This window comes from Salmo trutta, chromosome 14 (genome assembly GCF_901001165.1).
Source record: "Salmo trutta chromosome 14, fSalTru1.1, whole genome shotgun sequence".
Lineage (NCBI taxonomy): Eukaryota > Metazoa > Chordata > Actinopteri > Salmoniformes > Salmonidae > Salmo > Salmo trutta.
Window position 1 is genome coordinate 77,125,935 of NC_042970.1, and position 20,895 is coordinate 77,146,829.

Here is a 20,895-nt window from a genome sequence, read left to right on the forward strand (position 1 = left end):
CATTTGAGTCAATTGGAGGTGTACCTGTGGATGCATTTCAAGGCCTACCTTCAAACTCAGTGCCTCTTTGCTTGACATCATGGGAAAATCAAAAGAAATCAGCCAAGACCTACAAAAATAAAAAAGTAGACCGCCACAAGTCTGGTTCATCCTTGGGAGCAATTTCCAAACACCTGAAGGTACCACGTTCACCTGTACAAACAATAGTACACAAGTATAAACACCATGGGACCATGCAGCTGTCATACTGCTCAGGAAGTAGACGCGTTCTGTCTCCTAGAGATGAACGTACTTTGGTGCAAAAAGTGCAAATCAATCCCAGAACAACAGCAAAGGACCTTGTAAAGATGCTGGAGGGAATGGGTACAAAAGTATATATCCACAGTAAAACGAGTCCTATATCGAGATAACCTGAAAGGCTGCTCAGCAAGGAAGAAGCCACTGCTCCAAAACCGCCATAAAAAAGCCAGACTACGGTTTGCAACTGCACATGGGGACAAAGATCATGCTTTTTGGAGAAATGTTCTCTGGTCTGATAAAACAAAAATAGAACTGTATGGCCATCGTTATGTTTGGAGGAAAAAGGGGAGGCTTGCAAGCCGAAGAACACCATCCCAACCGTGAAGCACGGGGGTGGCAGCATCATGTTGTGGGGGTGCTTTGCTGCAGGAGGGACTGGTGCACTTCACAAAATAGATGGCATCATGAGGTAAGAAAATGATGTTGATATATTGAAGCAACATCTCAAGACATCAGTCAGGAAGTTAAAGCTTGGTCGCAAATGGTCTTCCAAATGGACAATGACCCCAAGAATACTTCCAAAGTTGTGGCAAAATGGCTTAAGGACAACAAAGTCAAGGTATTGGAGTGGCCATCACAAAGCCCTGACCTCAATCCCATAGAAGATTTGTGGGCAGAACTGAAAAAGCGTGTGAGAGCAAGGAGGCCTACAAACCTGACTCAGTACACCAGCTCTGTGAGGAGGAATGGGCCAAAATTCACCCAACTTATTGTGGGAAGCTTGTGGAAGGCTACCCGAAACGTTTAACCCAAGTTAAACAATTTAAAGGCAATGCTACCGAATACTAATTGAGTGTATGTAAACTTCTGACCCACTGGGAATGTGATGAAAGAAATAAAAGATGAAATTAATCATTCTCTCTACTATTATTCTGACATTTCACATTCTTAAAATAAAGTGGTGAATTTTAACTAGAATTAAATGTCAGGAATTGTGAAAAACTGAGTTGAAATCTATTTGGCTAAGGTGTATGTAAACTTCCGACTTCAACTGTGTATGTTAAGGTTAGGGTCAATACCATTTTAATTCCAGTCATTTCAGAAAGTGAACAAATTCCACATTTCCCTCATTGAAAGGCATTAAAGAGAATTGGAATTGAAAAGTCAGTGTACTTAATCGTCGTGGACGTTGATTAAGGCAGCACCCTGCACCTCTGATTCAGAGGGGTTTGATTAAATAAATACACAAGACACATTTCAGTTGAATGCATTGTGTTGTACAACTGACTAGGTATCTCATTTCCCTTCCTGCATTGAAAGGGAATTGACCCTGAAGCTTTACATATGTTAATGAATGCTTTTTACATTTGCTATGTATGTTTTGTCTCCTTGGAGATGGGTTGCATTGAGAAATTAAATTATAGAAATGTGGCACGATTTCTGCAATGTCTTGATGTTTTGACTTCCAAATCCTTCAACTACTGCCTCTTTTACGTTGCCATGTTAGTCATTTAGCAGACTCTCTTCACCTTTCAACTACTGCCTCTTTTACATTGACATGTTAGTCATTTAGAAGTCTCTCTTCACCTTTCAACTACTGCCTCTTTTACGTTGACATGTTAGTCATTTAGCAGACTCTCTTCACCTTTCAACTACTGCCTCTTTTACATTGACATGTTGGTCATTTAGCAGACACTCTTATCCAGAGCCACTTGCAGTAGGAGTGATACATCACTTTTAATAGCCAAATAGGGGATCAAGGTATAGAAAGGCTTAGTATTACATTGATTTCATGGGGCAGAATCTGACTGAGGAAACTAAGTGACTGTACCTCTGAGGAAGAGAGAAAAAGGAGAAAAGATAGACAGGCTAAGTTGTCTTTTAGAGGGAAAAAAGGAAGAAATGAACGTTGGAAGGAAAGAAAGATTGACAATAGGTATAATCCTTCATTCAGCAGACCACCTTTCAACAAGGAGGTAAACTGACGTTTGTGCCTTGAGCTACAGCCCCATTCAGTGTCAGATTTAGGAAGTCCTCACACTTTACACACAACTCTTCTTTGTCAACCCTCTTTAAATAAGTAGCTTAAGGCATATGTCTTGTCTGTCCCAAATAGCACCCTATTCCCTATATAGTGCACTACTTTTTACTAAAATAAAGGGAATAGGGTGCTGAATTACACTGAATTAGAACACGGTAGTTACAATGTTATGATGAAAGCGAGTTGAGGAATGGAACATTCAATGTCAGTTATTTCTCTGGAGCAATATATATATATATATATATGTTTAGAATTAATTATTCATGAAGGTAGGGCCTGTAGTGTCAGATGCAGGGTTGAGATTCCGGGCTCGATTGTTGATTAGATGTATGAATAATTATGTAATCTATCAAAATGTGTTGCTTACAATAAAAGCAATCGGGATTGAGCGATCCGCCTGTTTATTTTCTATAAACATCCCAAACAAAGGAATCATTATAATATATATATTTCTATCACCATAGTCTTAAGATGTAGAAAAAGAGCGTTTTTAGTTTTTTTCAGAAATATATTGGTTGTCTTTAGCTTTAGTTCGGGGGCGTTAAAAGTGTGAGTAATGTATGTCCTCGTTCCACAGACAGAGCTCTTTTTCCTTCGCATGTTTCTGTGACCCCCTCCCCCCATGAATTCAGTTCTGAGACTCAGACCCATCTCAAGGGAAACAAGCTCTCTCTGTCGCTCTCTTTCTCTTTATACAGCAAAATAGGCTATTACTTTACAATGTCCCGACTCATTTGCCACGGTCTAATTTGCAGTGCCGTTGTGGATTCAAGACATGAATTTAAACATAGTTAAAACCCCTATTTACTTTTATCCTCAAAACAGGCTGACTGCACAGACAATTCCACCATTATATTGTAGGCCTATTGTGTTAAAGCGGATATGGTGGATACTACGAGGGCGTTCCTTGCTACGGGGGGTGGGGTGTCAGTGAAACAAGATGTGTGTTTACATTGTAGCGGTACCATTATCTTATACCGCTACATTGGCGCAGAGAGAGGAGTGTGTTGGCCTGATGTGCGACAAAACATCGTATCACGACAGTGGAGGAGTGACACATTTTCAATACCTACATTATGGCGCTCCGCCATCGCTCTCTCTACTATTTCGCCCCCACGAGCACCCCTTGTCGTCCACTCAATTCAAAGTGCTTTACCTGCCTGGGATACATATGTTTACATTGCCAAAGCAAGCTAAATATACAATACACATATTTTCCTATTTTCTCTTTCACCCGCTCGGTCCTGTGATAAGCAAACCCAAGCACGGGGAGGAGCTGCCGTCTCGTGTGGCCCCCATCCCTTTCTCCCCTGCTACTAATTTCAACCCACCAGAGAGAGAGAGAGAGAGAAATGAGAAGTAAGGAAAAGGGGGAAAGAGAGACGGGTGTGTTGCTTGTCCTCTTCATATGAGCGGAAAGGCGTCATATTCGGTGCAGCTCGAGCGCTGTTGTTGGCCGGGGCTCACACGAGAGAGAGAGAGAGAGAAGGAAGAGGGGCTGCTTTACAGATAACGGAACAGTGAAAGGAGAAAGCGCTAGCGACGAGTCATAAAAACGTCAAAATCGGTGTAAAACCGGGTAAGACAACAGCGCGCGTCCTGTTTCCCTCATCATTTCGATTCGAGCCAAGTGGGATCGGGATGGATATATCTTCTGCACCATTTGTCAGATCTCCCGCTAGAGAGGACCGTGCCTCACGCGCAGCAGCAGCACCACCACCGAAATCGCGTTTTCTTCTCGGATGCTCCCATTAGATACAGAACAACGGTAGATATCGATTAGTGGCTAGTATTCGAATGCGGCGCGCACTGCCCTGGATAACGGTAGATTGAACCTGCTGGCTGCCATCGACTGAACAAGCGGAGACGTACCAACGGGACCACGGGTCGTTCAGCTATCCTAGGCACTGCAGCCTAGCAGGCAGCCCCCTTCGTCGCAAGATACAGGGAGAAACCGTAGGATACTAGCCTACACTCTCTCCCTGATGCAAAACACCGCCGCAGCGCAGCGTCGAGAAACTATGCAGCTGTTTGATAAGATACATATGTAACCGGGGAATTACGGGAGACCCTGGCCGGGTTCACTGTCTGATCTGCGCACCCAGGCTGATAACGGAGGCTCCGGTAACGGGATTGGAATGGCATAGATTGCTTTTTTTCAACACGGTGACCGACGAACAGAACGGATACATATCTGACATGACTATCTGCATCTAGAGACCTCAAACACAGGCGATGGGTAAGAAAAGCCTTTCCTTTTCTTGTGGGGAAATATAGAGGGGAATATCGGCCAGTGACGTGCATTTTCAAAGACCCCTGGTCTGTCATAATGCACTTGTATGACTGCAATGTAGATGGGTGTCTGTGTGTGTGTGTGTGTGTGTGTGTGTTGGTGCTTTCAAGACAACTGAGAACTTTGAAAAATAGGTTAAATCATGACGTCAGTTATCTTTAGGTCAATTCTGAGTTGGATGACCGTTCAAAACGAGTCGGAGCTCGTTTTTTTCCCCGAGTTCCCAGTTGTCTGGAACGCACTTGAGTCGGAAGTCGAAGATTTCCGAGTTCCCAGTTGTTTTGAACGCGGCATGTGTAGCCTATGTGTAGGCCTAGTTGGGGGTAAGGCCAAGATATTGGTGATGAATTTGATGATGATGAATATTGTTATAATAATATATTAGCCTATGGTCTTAGCAACCACAACCCAAATAAGTACGATCTGAATGCAAGCTGGTTCAGAATTTTATTCTCTGTCCATTCCCCCAAAAAATATTCGCGTGCGATTATGATCTTTAATATTAGGTGACGTTCCAGAATCTAGATGATTCTTTACTTCTTGAGAGCTGACATGACAAGTAGACAAGACAGATGTATCCCGAGAAAGCCCTATTAGGTTTTGTTTTTGGTTGTTATCGTGTCTGCAGATGCAGAATTACATTCACTTCACTTGCTACAGTAGAGATGCAGTGTTACATTCTGCAGTGATAGAAACATCCAATTCAGACCATGTTGTTTGGTTTATACACTCTTAGAAAAAATGTGTTATCCAGAACTTTAAAGGGTTATTCGGTTGTCCCCATAGGAGAACCTTTTGAATCCTTTTTGGTTCCATGTAAAATCATTTTGGGTTCGATGTAGAACACCTTCTACAGAGGGTTCTACATGGAACCAAAAAGGGTTCTACCTCGAACCCAAAAGGGTTGTGCCGGAACCAAAAAGGTTCTCCAATGGGGACATGAGAAGAACCCTTTTGGAACCCATTTTTTCTAAGAGTGTAGGCCTGTGCAGTGAATGCAGATGTATGGCCTAGAGAATAACAGACTGTCAAGTCCCATTATAACAGTCTACCTAAACCAGCAGTAGTAAAGGGCTTCAGGAAGCAGTTGTCCCTTCAGATATAGCATAGATCTGATCTAGGATCAGCTTATCCTCACCAACCTTTACCATTATGAGACTAATGATAATAATCCATTAAAAGCTCATGTAGGGGAAAACCTTGTACCTACACATTTTACAAGCATTTCGCTACACCCACAATAACATCTGCTAAATATGTGGATGGGACCAAAAACATTTGATTTGATTGTGTGTGTGTGTGTGTGTGTGTGTGTGTGTGTGTGTGTGTGTGTGTGTGTGTGTGTGTGTGTGTGAGAGAGAGAGAGAAGACAGTTACAGACATACACCATTTGGTAGGCATGCCTAAGGCCTTGTTGTTTCCTCATATTGCTAGAGGGATGTCTAAGGATGGAGTGACGATTGGTTGATCCATCTCCATTTACTCTGCGGCTAGCCCGGGAGTTGTGAGTTAGTGGTCGGAATGGGTGTGTGGATGTGTTCCCTGGGTGTGTGGGTATGTGTGTGTGTGTCGCTGTGTGTGGGTTGCACTTGCTCATGTGAAACAACTCACAAAATCATTTCTCAAGGGGTGTATCTTAATAGTCAATTGCAGCTTCCTCATCTTCATCTGAAATCAAGATGATGGCTGTGTTCCTCGTTCAAGCTAACATGACTGGGTCTGTGGATATGTCAGTTTAGGTGAAGGAAAGGAGACAAGGAGAGGAAGTGAACCAGGACTATAGAGATACACCCCTTGGGAACGGTTCCCTGACTGAGGCTGAGGTATCTGAAGAATCCAAATTAGTTGTGAGTTATGGGTTGTGAATTAGTGGTCGCTGAGTTGTGTGTGTGTGTGTGTGTGTGTGTGTGTGTGTGTGTGTGTGTGTGTGTGTGTGTGTGTGTGTGTGTGTGTGTCTCTGTGGGCCTCTGTGGGTCTGTGTGTGTGTTGCACATCTGGAAATTATGTGGAAATTGAGCAAGTTGAGGTGACAAAACTGCTTGGAGTAACCCTGGATTGTAAACTGTCATGGTAAAAACATATTGATACAACAGTAGCTGGCGCTGACAAATAGGGCAGCCCTGCTTCTAGCTCCTAGGCAACTTTGCAGTATTTTGTTTTTTTATATGTTATTTCTTACAATATCAGCCCAGAATTTTTGTTGTGTTATTACATAGAGCTGGGAAGAACTTTTGGATATCAGAGCGGCAAAATTTGAGGAAAACACTAGCGAAGTTCTATCAACACATTGAGTGTGGTACTCGCGCTGCTAAAACACTCAACCACTGCTTCTCAAACTTCCGGGATACCTACGAGGCCCTCCCCCGCCCTCCCTTCTGCAAATCTGGTCACTACTCTATTTTGCTACCTCCTTTCTTATAGGCAGAAACTCAAACAGAAAGTACCCTGGTCTGACCAATCGGAATCCATGCTTCAAGATTGTTTTGATCACGCAGACTGGGATATGTTCCGGGTAGCCTCCGAGAATAACATTGACGAATACACTGATACGGTGACTGAGTTTATCAGGAAGTGTATAGGAGATGTTGTACCCACTGTGACTATTAAAACCTACCCTAACCAGAAACCGTGGATAGATGGCAGCAAACCCACCGCATTTAACCATGGCAAGGCGACTGGGAATATGGACGAATACAAACAGTGTAGTTATTCCCTCCGTAAGGCAATGAAACGAACAAAACGTCAGTATAGAGACAAAGTGGAGTTGCAATTCAACAGCTCAGACACAAGACGTATGTGGCAGGGTCTACAGACAATCACGGACAACAAAGGATAACACAGTGCCACCGACGCGGCCCACTACCAAGGACTGTGGGCTCTCCTTTTCCGTGGCCGACGCGAGTAAGACATTTAAGCGTGTTAACCTTCAAAAGGCTGCCGGCCCAGACGGCATCCCTAGCCGCATCCTCAGAGCATGCACAGACCAGTTGGCTGGAGTGTTTATGGAAATATTCAATCTCATCCTATCCCAGTCTGCTGTCCCCACATGCTTCAAAATGTCCACCATTGTTCCTGTACCCAAGAAATCAAAGGTAACTGAGCTAAATGACTATCGCCCCATAGCACTCACTTCTGTCATCATGAAGTGCTTTGAGAGACTAGTCATGGATTATATCACCTCTACCTTACCTGACACCCTAGACCCACTTCAATTTGCTTACCTCCCCAATAGATCCACAGACGATGCAATCGACATCGCACTGCACACTGCCCTATCCCATCTGGACAAGAGGAATACCTATGAAAAATGCTGTTATAGCTCAGCATTCAACACCATAGTACCCTCCAAGCTCATCATTAAGCTTGGGGCCCTGGGTCTGAACCCCGCCCTGTGCAACTGGGTCCTGGACTTCCTGACGGGCCGCCCCCAGGTGGTGAAGGTAAGAAACAATACCTTCACTTCGCTGATCCTCAACACAGGGGGCCCACAAGGGTGTGTGCTCTGCCCCCTCCAGCCCCCTCCTGTGGCACGCATACCCCCGACTCAATCATCAAGTCTGCAGATGACACAACAGTAGTAGGCCTGATTATCAACAATGATGAGACAGCCTACAGGGAGGAGGTGAGGGCCCTGGGAGTGTGGTGCCAGGAAAATAACCTCTCACTCAATGCCAAGAAAACAAAGGAGCTGATCGTGGACTTCAGGAAGCCGCAGAGGGAGCACCCCCCTATCCACATCGAAGGGACCGCAGTGGAGAAGGTGGAAAGCTTAAAGTTCTTCATTGTACACATCACTGACAAACTAAAATGGTCCACCCAGACAGACAGTGTGGTGAAGAAGGCGCAACAGCGCCTCTTCAACCTCAGGAGGCTGAAGAAATGTGTCTTGGCACCTAAAACCATCACAAACTTTTACAGATGCACAATTGAGAGCATCCTTTCAGGCTGTATCACCACCTGGTACGGCAACTGCACCTCCCGCAACCGCAGGGCTCTCCAGAGGGTGGTGCGGTCTACCCAACGCTTCACCGGGGGCAAACTACCTGCCCTCCAGGACACCTACAGCACCCGATGTCACAGGAAGGCCAAAAAGATCATCAAGGACAACAATCACCCGAGCCACTGGCTGTTCACCCCGAAATCATCCAGAAGGCAAGACCAGTACAGGTGCATCAAAGCTGGGACCGAGATACTGAAAAACAGCTTCTATCTCAAGGCCATCAGACTGTTAAATAGCCATCAGTAGCACCTTAGAGGCTGCTGCCCTATATACTAAGACTTGAAATCCCTGGCCACTTTAATAATGGAACACTGGTCATTTTAATAATGTTTACATATTTTGCCTTACTCATCTCATATGTATATACTGTATTCTATTCTATTCTACTGTATCTTAGTCTATGCCGCTCCGACATTGTTCGCCCTTAATATTTATATATTTTTAATTCCATTCCTTTACTTTAGATTTGTGTATTGTATGTATTGTTGTGAAATTGTTAGATATTACTTGTTAAATATTACTGCACTGTTGGAGCTAGAAACACAAGCGTTAAAGCTAAACCCGCAATAACGTCTGCTAAACACATGTATGTGACCAATAAGATTTGATTTGATTGAAGATGGAGAGAAGTCTGTCCATAATAAAACGCTGCTCTGCCTTAACAGCACTATCAACAAGGCAGGTCCTACAGGCCCTAGTTTTGTCTCACTTGGACTACTGTTCAGTCGTGTGGTCAGGTGCCACAAAGAGGGACCTCTATTCCACATCAAGTAACTGATGCAAGCAGTAAAATTAGATTTAAAACAGATGAAAAACACCTTATGGAACAGCGGGGTCTGTGAAGCAACACAAACATAGGCACAGACGCATGCATACACACACACAATAACATACGCACTGTACACACACGTACACATGGATTATGTGTTGTGGATATGTGGTAGTGGAGAAGGCTCCTGAGGGCACACACTTAGTGTGTTGTGAATGTATTGTAATGTTTCACATTTGTTTTTTAAATGTATTTTTTTAACCTTTATTTAACTAGGCAAGTCAGTTAAGAACAAATTCTGATTCACAATGACGGCCTACCAAAAGGCAAAAGGCCTCCTGTAGGGACGGGGCCTGAGATTAAAAATAAAAAATGAACACAATGTAAATATAGGACAAAACACACATCACGACAAGAGAGACAACACAACACTACATAAAGAGAGACCTAAGACAACAACATAGCAAGGCAGCAACACATGACAACACAGCATGGTAGCAACACAATATAACAACAACATGGTAGCAGAACAACATGGTAGCAGCACAAAACATGCTACAAACATTATTGGGCACAGTCCATGATTAGGTCTTTGAATGAAAAGATTGAGATAAAACTGTCCAGTTTGAGTGTTTGTTGCAGCTCGTTCCAGTCGCTAGCTGCAGCGAACTGAAAAGAGGAGCGACCCAGGGATGTGTGTGCTTTGGGGACCTTTAACAGAATGTGACTGGCAGAATGGGTGTTGTATGTGGAGGATGAGGGCTGCAGTAGATATCTCAGAAAGGGGGGAGTGAGGCCTAAGAGGGTTTTTATAAATAAGCATCAACCAGTGGGTCTTGCGACGGGTATACAGAGATGACCAGTTTACAGAGGAGTATAGAGTGCAGTGATGTGTCCTATAAGGAGCATTGGTGGCAAATCTGATGGCCGAATGGTAAAGAACATCTAGCCGCTCGAGAACACCCTTACCTGCCGATCTATAAATGATGTCTCCGTAATCTAGCATGGGTAGGATGGTCATCTGAATCAGGGTTAGTTTAGCAGCTGGGGTGAAAGAGGAGCGATTACGATAGAGGAAACCAAGTCTAGATTTAACTTTAGCCTGCAGCTTTGATATGTGCTGAGAGAAGGACAGTGCACCGTCTAGCCATACTCCCAAGTACTTGTATGAGGTGACTACCTCAAGCTCTAAACCCTCCGAGGTAATAATAACACCTTTGGGAGGAGGGGCATTCTTCTTATCAAACCACATTACCTTTGTTTTTGAGGTGTTCAGAACTAGGTTAAGGGTAGAGAAAGCTTCTTGGACACTAAGAAAGCTTTGTTGTAGACCATTTAACACAAAATCCAGGGAGGGGCCAACTGAGTATAAGACTGTATCATCTGCATATAAATGGATGAGAGATCTTCCTACTGCCTGAGCTATGTTGTTGATGTAAATTGAGAAGAGCGTGGGGCCTAGAATCGAGCCTTGGGGTACTCCCTTGGTGACAGGCAGTGGCTGAGACAGCAGGTTTTCTGACTTTGTATACTGCACTCTTTGAGAGAAGTAGTTAGCAAACCAGGCCAAAGACCCCTCAGAGACACCAATACATCTTAACCGGCCGTCAAGAATGGAATGGTCTGCCGCAGGTATTCCCAAACTGCCATCGGGGGTGCTCCAAATAAAAATGCGATTCACATTTAAAAAAACATTTTCGCTCTTGAGCAGACATTTACAAACAAAACATGCCAAGTTGGAAAATAACCCACAGGAGGTTTTTGAGTGAGAATTAAGATGACTTTTGAGTAGTAAGAAATGTATTAAAGCAACAGATACAATTAATAAGAAGGGGCTAGAAACGATTTATATGGTGAGTTACCGGGTGGCTAGGACAGGCAAGCCCCATACTATTGTGGAGGACTTAATTCTCCCTGCTGCCGCGGAGATGGCTGGGACAATACTGGGGGAAAAGGCCCAAAAAACTATACAGACAATGCCTTCATCAAACAACACTGTTTCATGACGCATCAGTGACATGGCAGGAGATGTTTTGAAACAATTACTGCTTCGCATACAAACCAGTGAATGATATGCGTTACAGCTGGATGAGTCAACAGACGTGGCGGGCCTGGCACAGCTCCTGGTATATGTCCGTTACATTTATGGGGGGTCAATTAAGGAAGACATCTTCTTCTGCAAACCACTGGAAACCAGGACAACAAGAGAGGATATTTTTAAAGTACTGGACAGCTTAGTGGCATCAAATGGACTTTGGTGGTCAAGATATGTTGGTATCTGTACTGATGGCGCAAAAGCCATGACAGGGAGACATAGTGGAGTGGTAACATTTACATTACATTTACATTTTACATTTAAGTCATTTAGCAGACGCTCTTATCCAGAGCGACTTACAAATTGGTGCATTCACCTTATGATATCCAGTGGAACAACCACTTTACAATAGTGCATCTAAATCTTTTAAGGGGGGGGTTAGAAGGATTACTTTATCCTATCCCAGGTATTCCTTAAAGAGGTGGGGTTTCAGGTGTCTCCGGAAGGTGGTGATTGACTCCGCTGTCCTGGCGTCGTGAGGGAGCTTGTTCCACCATTGGGGTGCCAGAGCAGTGAACAGTTTGGACTGGGCTGAGCGGGAACCGTGCTTCCTCAGAGGTAGGGGGGCCAGCAGGCCAGAGGTGGATGAACGCAGTGCCCTTGTTTGGGTGTAGGGCCTGATCAGAGCCTGAAGGTATGGAGGTGCCGTTCCCCTCACAGCTCCGTAGACAAGCACCATGGTCTTGTAGCGGATGCGAGCTTCAACTGGAAGCCAGTGGAGAGAGCGGAGGAGCAGGGTGACGTGAGAGAACTTGGGAAGGTTGAACACCAGACGGGCTGCGGCGTTCTGGATGAGTTGTAGGGGTTTAATGGCACAGGCAGGGAGCCCAGCCAACAGCGAGTTGCAGTAATCCAGACGGGAGATGACAAGTGCCTGGATTAGGACCTGCGTCGCTTCCTGTGTGAGGCAGGGTCGTACTCTGCGAATGTTGTAGAGCATGAACCTACAGGATCGGGTCACCGCCTTGATGTTAGTGGTGAACGACAGGGTGTTGTCCAGGTTCACGCCAAGGTTCTTAGCACTCTGTGCAAGCAGTTGCTCTCGACGCTACTTGGGTACACTGCAGCATCCACCGAGAGGCTCTTGCTGCCAAAGGAATGCTTGACAGCTTGAAAAACGTTTTGGACACTACAGTGAAAATGGTTACCTTTGTTAATGCAAGGCCCCTGAACTCTTGTGTATTTTCTGCACTATGCAATGATATGGGCAGCGACCATGTAACACTTTTACAACATACAGAAAGAAGTGCGCTGGTTATCAAGGGGCAAAGTATTGACACGTTTTTTTAAATTGAGAGACGAGCTTAAAGTTTTCTTTACTGACCATTTTCACTTGCCTGACCGCTTGCATGATGACGAGTTTCTCACACGACTGGCCTATCTGGGTGATGTTTTTTCTCGCCTGAATAATCTGAATCAACGATAACAGGGACTCTCCGCAACTATATTCAATGTGCGGGACAAAATTGAGGCTACGATTAAGAAGTTGGAGCTCTTCTATGTCTGCATTAACAAGGACAACACAGGTCTTTCCATCATTGTCTGATTTTTTGTGTGTGCAAATGAACACAAGCTTACGGACAATGTCAAATCTGATATAGCGAAGCTCCTGAGTGAGTTGGGTGCGCAATTACACAGGTACATTCTCGAAATGGATGACACAAACAACTGGATTCGTTATTCCTTTCATGCCCTGCCTCCAGTCCACGTACCGATATCTGAACAAGAGAAATTGCAACAAGCGGTTCTGTGAAAATAGAATTTAATCATAAGCTACTGCCAGATTTCTGGATTGGGCTGTGCTCAGAGTGTACTGCCTTGGAAAATCGCGCTGTTAAGACACTGATGCCCTTTGTAACCACGTACATATGTGAGAGTGGATTCTCGGCCCTCACTAGCATGAAAACTAAATACAGGCACAGACTGTTTGTGGAAAATGATTTAAGACTGAGACTCTCTCCAAAACAACCCAACATTGCAGAGTTGTGTGCATCCTTTCAAGCACACCCTTCTCATTAACCTGTGGTGAGTTATTCACAACTTTCGATTAACAAATAAAGTTTTATATGTAAGATGGCTAAATAAAGATCTAAATGATTGATTATTATTATATTATTATTTGTGCCCTTGTCCTATAAGAGCTCTTTGTCACTTCCCACGAGCCAGGTTGTGACAAACTCACACTCATTCTTATGTTTAATAAATGTATCGTATAGTGTGTGTGTGGCAGGCTTACAATGATTGCAAAAAAAACTACATTTGAGAGTGCGCTGACCCTGGTGCTAGAGGGCATACGCAGCTGGAGGTTGAATGTTTGAAGGGGTAGGCAGCTGGAGGTTGAATGTTTGAAGGGGTAGGCAGCTGGAGGTTGAATGTTTGAAGGGGTAGGCAGCTGGAGGTTGAATGTTTGAAGGGGTAGGCAGCTGGAGGTTGAATGTTTGAAGGGGTAAGCAGCTGGAGGTTGAATGTTTGAAAGGGTAGGCAGCTGGAGGTTGAATGTTTGAAGGGGTAGGCAGCTGAAGGTTGAATGTTTGAAGGGGTAGGCAGCTGGAGGTTGAATGTTTGAAGGGGTAGGCAGCTGGAGGTTGAATGTTTGAAGGGGTAGGCAGCTGGAGGTTGAATGTTTGATGGGGTAGGCAGCTGGAGGTTGAATGTTTGAAGGGGTAGGCAGCTGGAGGGTGAATGTTTGATGGGGTAGGCAGCTGGAGGTTGAATGTTTGAAGGGGTAGGCAGCTGGAGGTTGAATGTTTGAAGGGGTAGGCAGCTGGAGGTTGAATGTTTGAAGGGGTAGGCAGCTGGAGGGTGAATGTTTGAAGGGGTAGGCAGCTGGAGGGTGAATGTTTGAAGGGGTAGGCAGCTGGAGGGTGAATGTTTGAAGGGGTAGGCAGCTGGAGGGTGAATGTTTTGAAGGGGTAGGCAGCTGGAGGGTGAATGTTTGAAGGGGTAGGCAGCTGGAGGGTGAATGTTTGAAGGGGTAGGCAGCTGGAGGGTGAATGTTTGATGGGGTAGGCAGCTGGAGGTTGAATGTTTGAAGGGGTAGGCAGCTGGAGGGTGAATGTTTGATGGGGTAGGCAGCTGGAGGGTGAATGTTTGAAGGGGTAGGCAGCTGGAGGGTGAATGTTTGAAGGGGTAGGCAGCTGGAGGGTGAATGTTTGAAGGGGTAGGCAGCTGGAGGGTGAATGTTTGATGGGGTACGGGACTACAAAAAGTTTGGGAACCACTGGTCTACCGTATCAAAAGCTTTGGCCACGTCAATGAAAATAGCAGCACAGCATCGCTTTATAACTGCCTTAATGTTGCTGGACCCCAGGAAGAGTAGCTGCTGATGGGGATACATAGTAAATACAAATACCGTAATTTCCGGACTATTAAGCGCACCTGAATATAAGCCGCACCCACTGAATTTAAAAAAATGTATTATTTTGAACATAAATAAGCCACACATGTCTATAAGCCGCAGGTGCCTACCGGTACATTGAAACAAATTAACTTTACACAGGCTTTAACGAAACACGGCTTGTAACAAAAATAAATAGGCTTTAACGAAACACGGATTGTAACAAAAAATTTAAAATTAGCAGTAAGCTTTAGTTGTCTTTTTGCACTGAGTCAATTCCTCACGCTGCTGTTTCCAACGTCTTATCATCAACTCATTAAGACAAAGCTCCCGTGCAGCAGCTCTATTTCCTTTTCTAACAGCCAGATCAATTGCCTTCAACTTGAAAGCTGCATCATATGCATTTCTCCGTGTCTTTGCCATGATGAGGGTGACAAAATGACTACCGTAATCAGAATAATGGGAAGTTTGAGAGCGCTCGATTTAATCTAAACAGTAAACAAAAAAGTTGTTTGACCTTAACCCGTTCGGCAATTTCATTGGTCTAATGAAAGCTTCATGCCGCCAAAAAACTGAGCACGTCACAGAATGTTTTTTTGAAGAAAAAAAAAATTTGAAAGCGGGAAAAATCCATATATGAAAGCGTCATTGTTTAAGCTGCGAGGTTCAAAGCCTGGGAAAAAAGTTGCGGCTTATAGTCCGGAATTTACGGTACACACTCAGTCGTTTCTCAAGGGTTTATCTCACTTTCAAAATGTATCCTTTCCTCCTAACATCATTGAACACGATTGGGTCTGTAAATTCAATGCAGAGACTAGTCCTTTCACATCGATGTAGATCATCAAGGAGAGGACGATGAGGAGACAAGGAGAGGAAGCAAACAAAGACTATTGAGATACACCCCTTGGGAACGGTTCACTAACTGAGGCGGAGGTATCTGATGTAGCCTGGTTGGTTGGTTCGCTCTGAAGGTCTGACAACGATCCAGAAGGCAGTGCTGACACTGAAGACCACAGCTGTTGCACCACAGTAGAGAAAGGGGTGTGTGTGTGTGTGTGTGTGTGTGTGTGTGTGTGTGTGTGTGTGTGTGTGTGTGTGTATGTGTGTGTGTGTGTGTGTGTGTGTGTGTGTGTGTGTGTGTGTGTGTGTGTGTGTTTCACTATTCTTGTCGGGACCAGAAGTCCCCACAAGAATAGTAAACAAACACAAATTTGACCAACTGGGGACATTTTGTTTGTCCCCACGAGGTTAAATGCTATTTCTAGGGGTTTAGGGTTAAGGTTAGAATTAGTGGGGTTAGTTTTAGGGTTAGGAGTTAGGGTTAGGTTTAGGGTTAGAAGCTAGGGTTAGGAGCTAGGGTTAGGTTTAGGGTTATGAGCTAGGGTTAGGTTTAGAGTTTGGGTTAGGAGCTAGGGTTAGGTTTAGGTTTAGGGTTAGGTTTAGGGTTATGGTTAGGAGCTAGGTTTAGGGTTAGGAGCTAGGGTTAGGTTTAGGGTTAGGAGCTAGGATTAGGTTTAGGGTTAGGTTTAAGGTTAGGGTTAGATTTAGGGTTAGGAGTTAGGGTTAGGTTTAGGGTTAGGAGCTAGGATTAGGTTTAGGGTTAGGTTTAAGGTAAGGTTTTTGGGTAAAGGGTTAGGGTAAGGGTAAAATTATGGGTTAGGGTTATGGTTAGGTATAGGGTTAGGGGTTAGGGAAAATAGGATTTTGAATGGGACTGAATTGTGTGGCCCCACAAGGTTAGCTGTCCAAGACTGTGTGTGTATGTGTGTGTGTCCTAAGAGAGAGGAGGACTAGGTTCTCGGTGCTCCCCCAGTCTAAATGAGGCTCTGGCACAGCGTTGCTTAGTTGGTGGCCTTGTTTGCCCTTTGCTTCCACTGAAAGCCGAAAACAGGAAATGCAAATGTCACAGAGGGTGGGCAGTGGGGGGTGCAACACTTTCTCTGATAGCATAACTGTAAAGCCATTTGACAGTAAAGCTTTCTCTGATGGCATAACAGTAAAGCCATTTGACAGTAAAGCTTTCTCTGATGGCATAACAGTAAAGCCATTTGACTTCACACTCAACAAATAGAATGAAGAAAATGAGAGAGAATATGGAGAGAGCAAGTATCAAGGGAAACAAGAGAGAAAGAGAGAGTTAGAGAGAGAGGGGGGATAAGTGATAAAGAAAGAGGATGAAAGAGAGGTAGAAAGAAAAAGCGAGAGAGAGAAAGGGTGAGAGAGATCAGAAAGAGAAAGAGAGGGAGAGAGATCATATTAATGTATAAATATCTCGTCACGCAGGCTACCATCTTTTTGAATAACTGGGCTCTGGTGGACTCACCCTGCAGATTGGTGTCTGAATACACCATCTCCTTCTCTCCTTCTCTCCCTCCCTGTCTTCCTCCCCAACCCCCTTCCCTCCTCCCCTCCTCTCTTTTTCTCCCTCATCTTCTCGTCCCTTCTTGTCTCTCTCTCTTCACCCCTCCTGCCTCTCTCTCCTCATCCCTCCTGCCTCTCTCTCTTCACCCCTCTTGCCTCTCTCTCTTCCCCACTCATGCCTCTCTCTCTCCACCCCTCCTTCCCTCTTGATAAGGATCAGATTCTATTCCTTTCTTTAACCCACCTCTCTCTCTCTCTCTCTCCTCCTTTCCTCCCCTCCTTCCTGTATTCCTCTTTTCACCCTCCTTCCATCACTCCTCCAACAGCTGTGTCCTCCTGTAATCACCACTGGGTCTTAAATAGACCAAGAGTAGCCAGCCAAACTACAGGCGACTTCACATTAAACCATTTAACAACCATGTGTGAAATATCTCCCCTCAATCCTCACCTTAGCCATTAGACTGGAAAAACACCAAACAGTATCTAGAAGACTTGGAGCCACTTCATGCTATATATATATATATATACACACACACACACACACACACACACACACACACACACACACACACACACACACACACACACACACACACACACACACACACACACACACACACACACACACACAGAGAGAGAGATAGTATACAGCCTACTGTAGCTTCTTCTCCTTGTGTTGACGGGAGCAGAGCTAGGCTGTGTTGTCTCTGTGATCTGACAATACATTCATACAATACATTAATGCATACACACACACACACACACACAAACACCGAACACACACATATATCCACACACATACACACAAACACACATGGACAAGCGTACCAATCTCCCTCTGCCAACACAATCCCTGGATCCTCTGCCTGGAACGACTACAGAGAAGAAGGGGGATACGAGAGAGGAAGAGAGAAAAGAGAGATCTGAGCATGTGTTTTCGTCCACTCTAATCCACAGGGGTTGAATTCTCCATCCTCTTTAGCAAGCACACACACACACACACACACAATGTTTGACAGCTGGATTGCACGCTTAAATTCATGCCACGCACATACGGCTGTCTCTAGCTGGGCCCTCTACCAAGATGAAGTGCGTGGTAAAGTAGGGCCTTGAAATGTTCAGATCAATTCATTTGGTCATTGATGGGTAATGCAGCTGTCTTGGTAGAGCAGAGCAGCACTTGGTTCCCTGGAAGCAGGGCCGTGCACAGACCACTCACAGACTCGTTGAGCAATTATTACAAGAAGAGGGGAAAGCTGCCAAATCTAATGAGGAAAATATTTAGCAAAACTATTTTGAACTGGAATAAATGCAGCACTTGTTATCACCAACACAATTCATTTATTGCCGCTATCATGTATCCCATTGATTTTCAAACTTTTTGACCCGCGACCCCCAAAAAGGGGGGGTGCGAACTTGCGGCACAGTCGCTGCACAAATGTAGCCTGTCATTACAGACATACACGATGATTCATTTAAAAAAACGCAAGATAGCCTACCGAATAAACCGCGTTTTACACCTGCATTTGGAACTGAAAGTAATTCATGTTAGCAACCAATATTAAGTAGGGATGTAAATCCTATCACTTCTCTGGAGTCTAGAGCAAGCTAAATCATTCACTTACCTGTAGCAGGGGTTGCACGATCGCCATCACTTTGGAGGGCAGCCTGCCTGAGGAGTGCTCGTTGCCAGCCAGGTGGAGGGCAGCCTGTCTGAGGAGTGCTCGTTGCCAGCCAGGTGGAGGGCAGCCTGCCTGAGGAGTGCTCGTTGCCAGCCAGGTGGAGGGCAGCCTGCCTGAGGAGTACTCGTTGCCAGCCAGGTGGAGGGCAGCCTGCCTGAGGAGTACTCGTTGCCAGCCAGGTGGAGGGCAGCCTGCCTGAGGAGTGCTCGTTGCCAGCCGGGTGGAGGGCAGCCTGCCTGAGGAGTGCTCGTTGCCAGCCAGGTGGAGGGCAGCCTGCCTGAGGAGTGCTCTTTGCCAGCCAGGTGGAGGGCAGCCTGCCTGAGGAGTGCTCGTTGCCAGCCAGGTGGAGGGCAGCCTGCCTGAGGAGTGCTCGTTGCCAGCCGGGTGGAGGGCAGCCTGCCTGAGGAGTGCTCGTTGCCAGCCAGGTGGAGGGCAGCCTGCCTGAGGAGTGCTCGTTGCCAGCCGGGTGGAGGGCAGCCTGCCTGAGGAGTACTCGTTGCCAGCCAGGTGGAGGGCAGCCTGCCTGAGGAGTGCTCGTTGCCAGCCTGGTGGAGGGCAGCCTGCCTGAGGAGTGCTCGTTGCCAGCCGGGTGGAGGGCAGCCTGCCTGAGGAGTGCTCGTTGCCAGCCGGGTGGAGGGCAGCCTGCCTGAGGAGTGCTCGTTGCCAGCCAGGTGGAGGGCAGCCTGCCTGAGGAGTGCTCGTTGCCAGCCAGGTGGAGGGCAGCCTGCCTGAGGAGTGCTCGTTGCCAGCCAGGTGGAGGGCAGCCTGCCTGAGGAGTGCTCGTTGCCAGCCAGGTGGAGGGCAGCCTGCCTGAGGAGTGCTCGTTGCCAGCCAGGTAGCCATGAACTTCCTCACAAATATCGGAATCCATTTCCCAGAATATTACATCTTCATCTCGTAGTATTGAAGGTAGTGTGATGTTACAGGCTGCTTATCTTTAGACATGTAGCCAAAAGCCAAACTAGGCCTTTCAGATATATTAAAATGATTAATCAAATCGCCAGGTACCCTATAATTGTTCTGGCAGTAGTAGTCAGTAGTAGATTGCTAAATGGTATATAATATGGATAATATAAATGGAGGCCTAATCTGTTTTTTTCCAGGCAAAACTTGAGGAAATGAATCAAGTTATTTCTGGTCACCAGTCTGAATATGCCAGATTTGCGTGCTTTTATGGGCTTTTGCGTGCCAAAGCTGATGATGACTGGTCATTGGACAACAATCAAGACACGCACGTTTTTGGTTCTGAATATATACCAGGCGGTGTCAGAAGAAGGCCCCCAAAAAATTGTCAAAGACTCCAGTCACCTAAGTCATAGACTGTTCTCTCTGCTATCGCACGGCAAGCGGTACCGGAGCGCCAAGTCTAGGACCAAAAGGCTCCTTAACAGCTTCTACCCCCAAGCCATAAGACTGCTGAAACATGAATCAAATGGCCACCCAGACTATTTACATTGATATCCCCCCTTTGGTTTTATACTGCTGCTACTTGCTGTTTATTATTCATGCATAGTCACTTTACCCCTACCTACATGTACAAATGACCTCAACTAACCTGTATAAGGGGTTGTGCAGGGTCATTGATTCAGTACCGGTACCCCCTAAATGTATATAGCCTCGTTATTGTTATGTAATTTTCTTGTGTTACTTGATTAGATTTTTTTACTTTATTTATTAAATATTTTCTTAACTCTATTTCTTGAAATGCATTGTTGGTTAAGGGCTTGTTTGGCTATTTTCTATCCTCCACTTTATTAAATAACTGAATGGGTAGGTGGTGTTTTTAGCTTAGCATTAGTTGCTACCCTGGTAACCATAAAGAGTATCTCTCTTCCTCTGCCAGACATGGAGACAGAGCTACCAGAGTTTATGAGTGGCTTGTGTGGTGTTTACAATTTTTACAAGAATGTGAGGCCATCTATGAAAGCCTAAACAGAGATCAGCCTGTTTGTGTGTGTGTGACCTCAGAGCGGGGTCCTGGGTGCTCCCTCTTTCTAAATAAGGCTCTGACACTGTGCTGTCCTTGTCAGGGGGCCAAGCATAGTTTACCAGGCACACACACACATACACACAAACA

At 45.4% G+C, this 20,895-nt stretch overlaps 1 protein-coding gene across 2 annotated transcripts in view; it reads left to right on the plus strand.

Annotated features, from left to right (window-relative positions):
• Nucleotides 1-3,554: 3,554 nt before the first annotated feature.
• Nucleotides 3,555-20,895, plus strand: part of LOC115147444 (beta-1,4-mannosyl-glycoprotein 4-beta-N-acetylglucosaminyltransferase-like) — a 72,657-nt gene continuing 55,316 nt past the window's right edge. Inside the window, exon 1 of one of the 2 annotated variants that reach the window (XM_029689685.1) lies at nucleotides 3,555-4,520. The gene's annotated coding sequence lies outside the window, so the exon portion shown is untranslated. Of the gene's footprint in view, nucleotides 4,521-6,398; nucleotides 6,422-20,895 lie in introns of those variants that run through there. The other variant, XM_029689686.1, reaches the window with a different exon arrangement.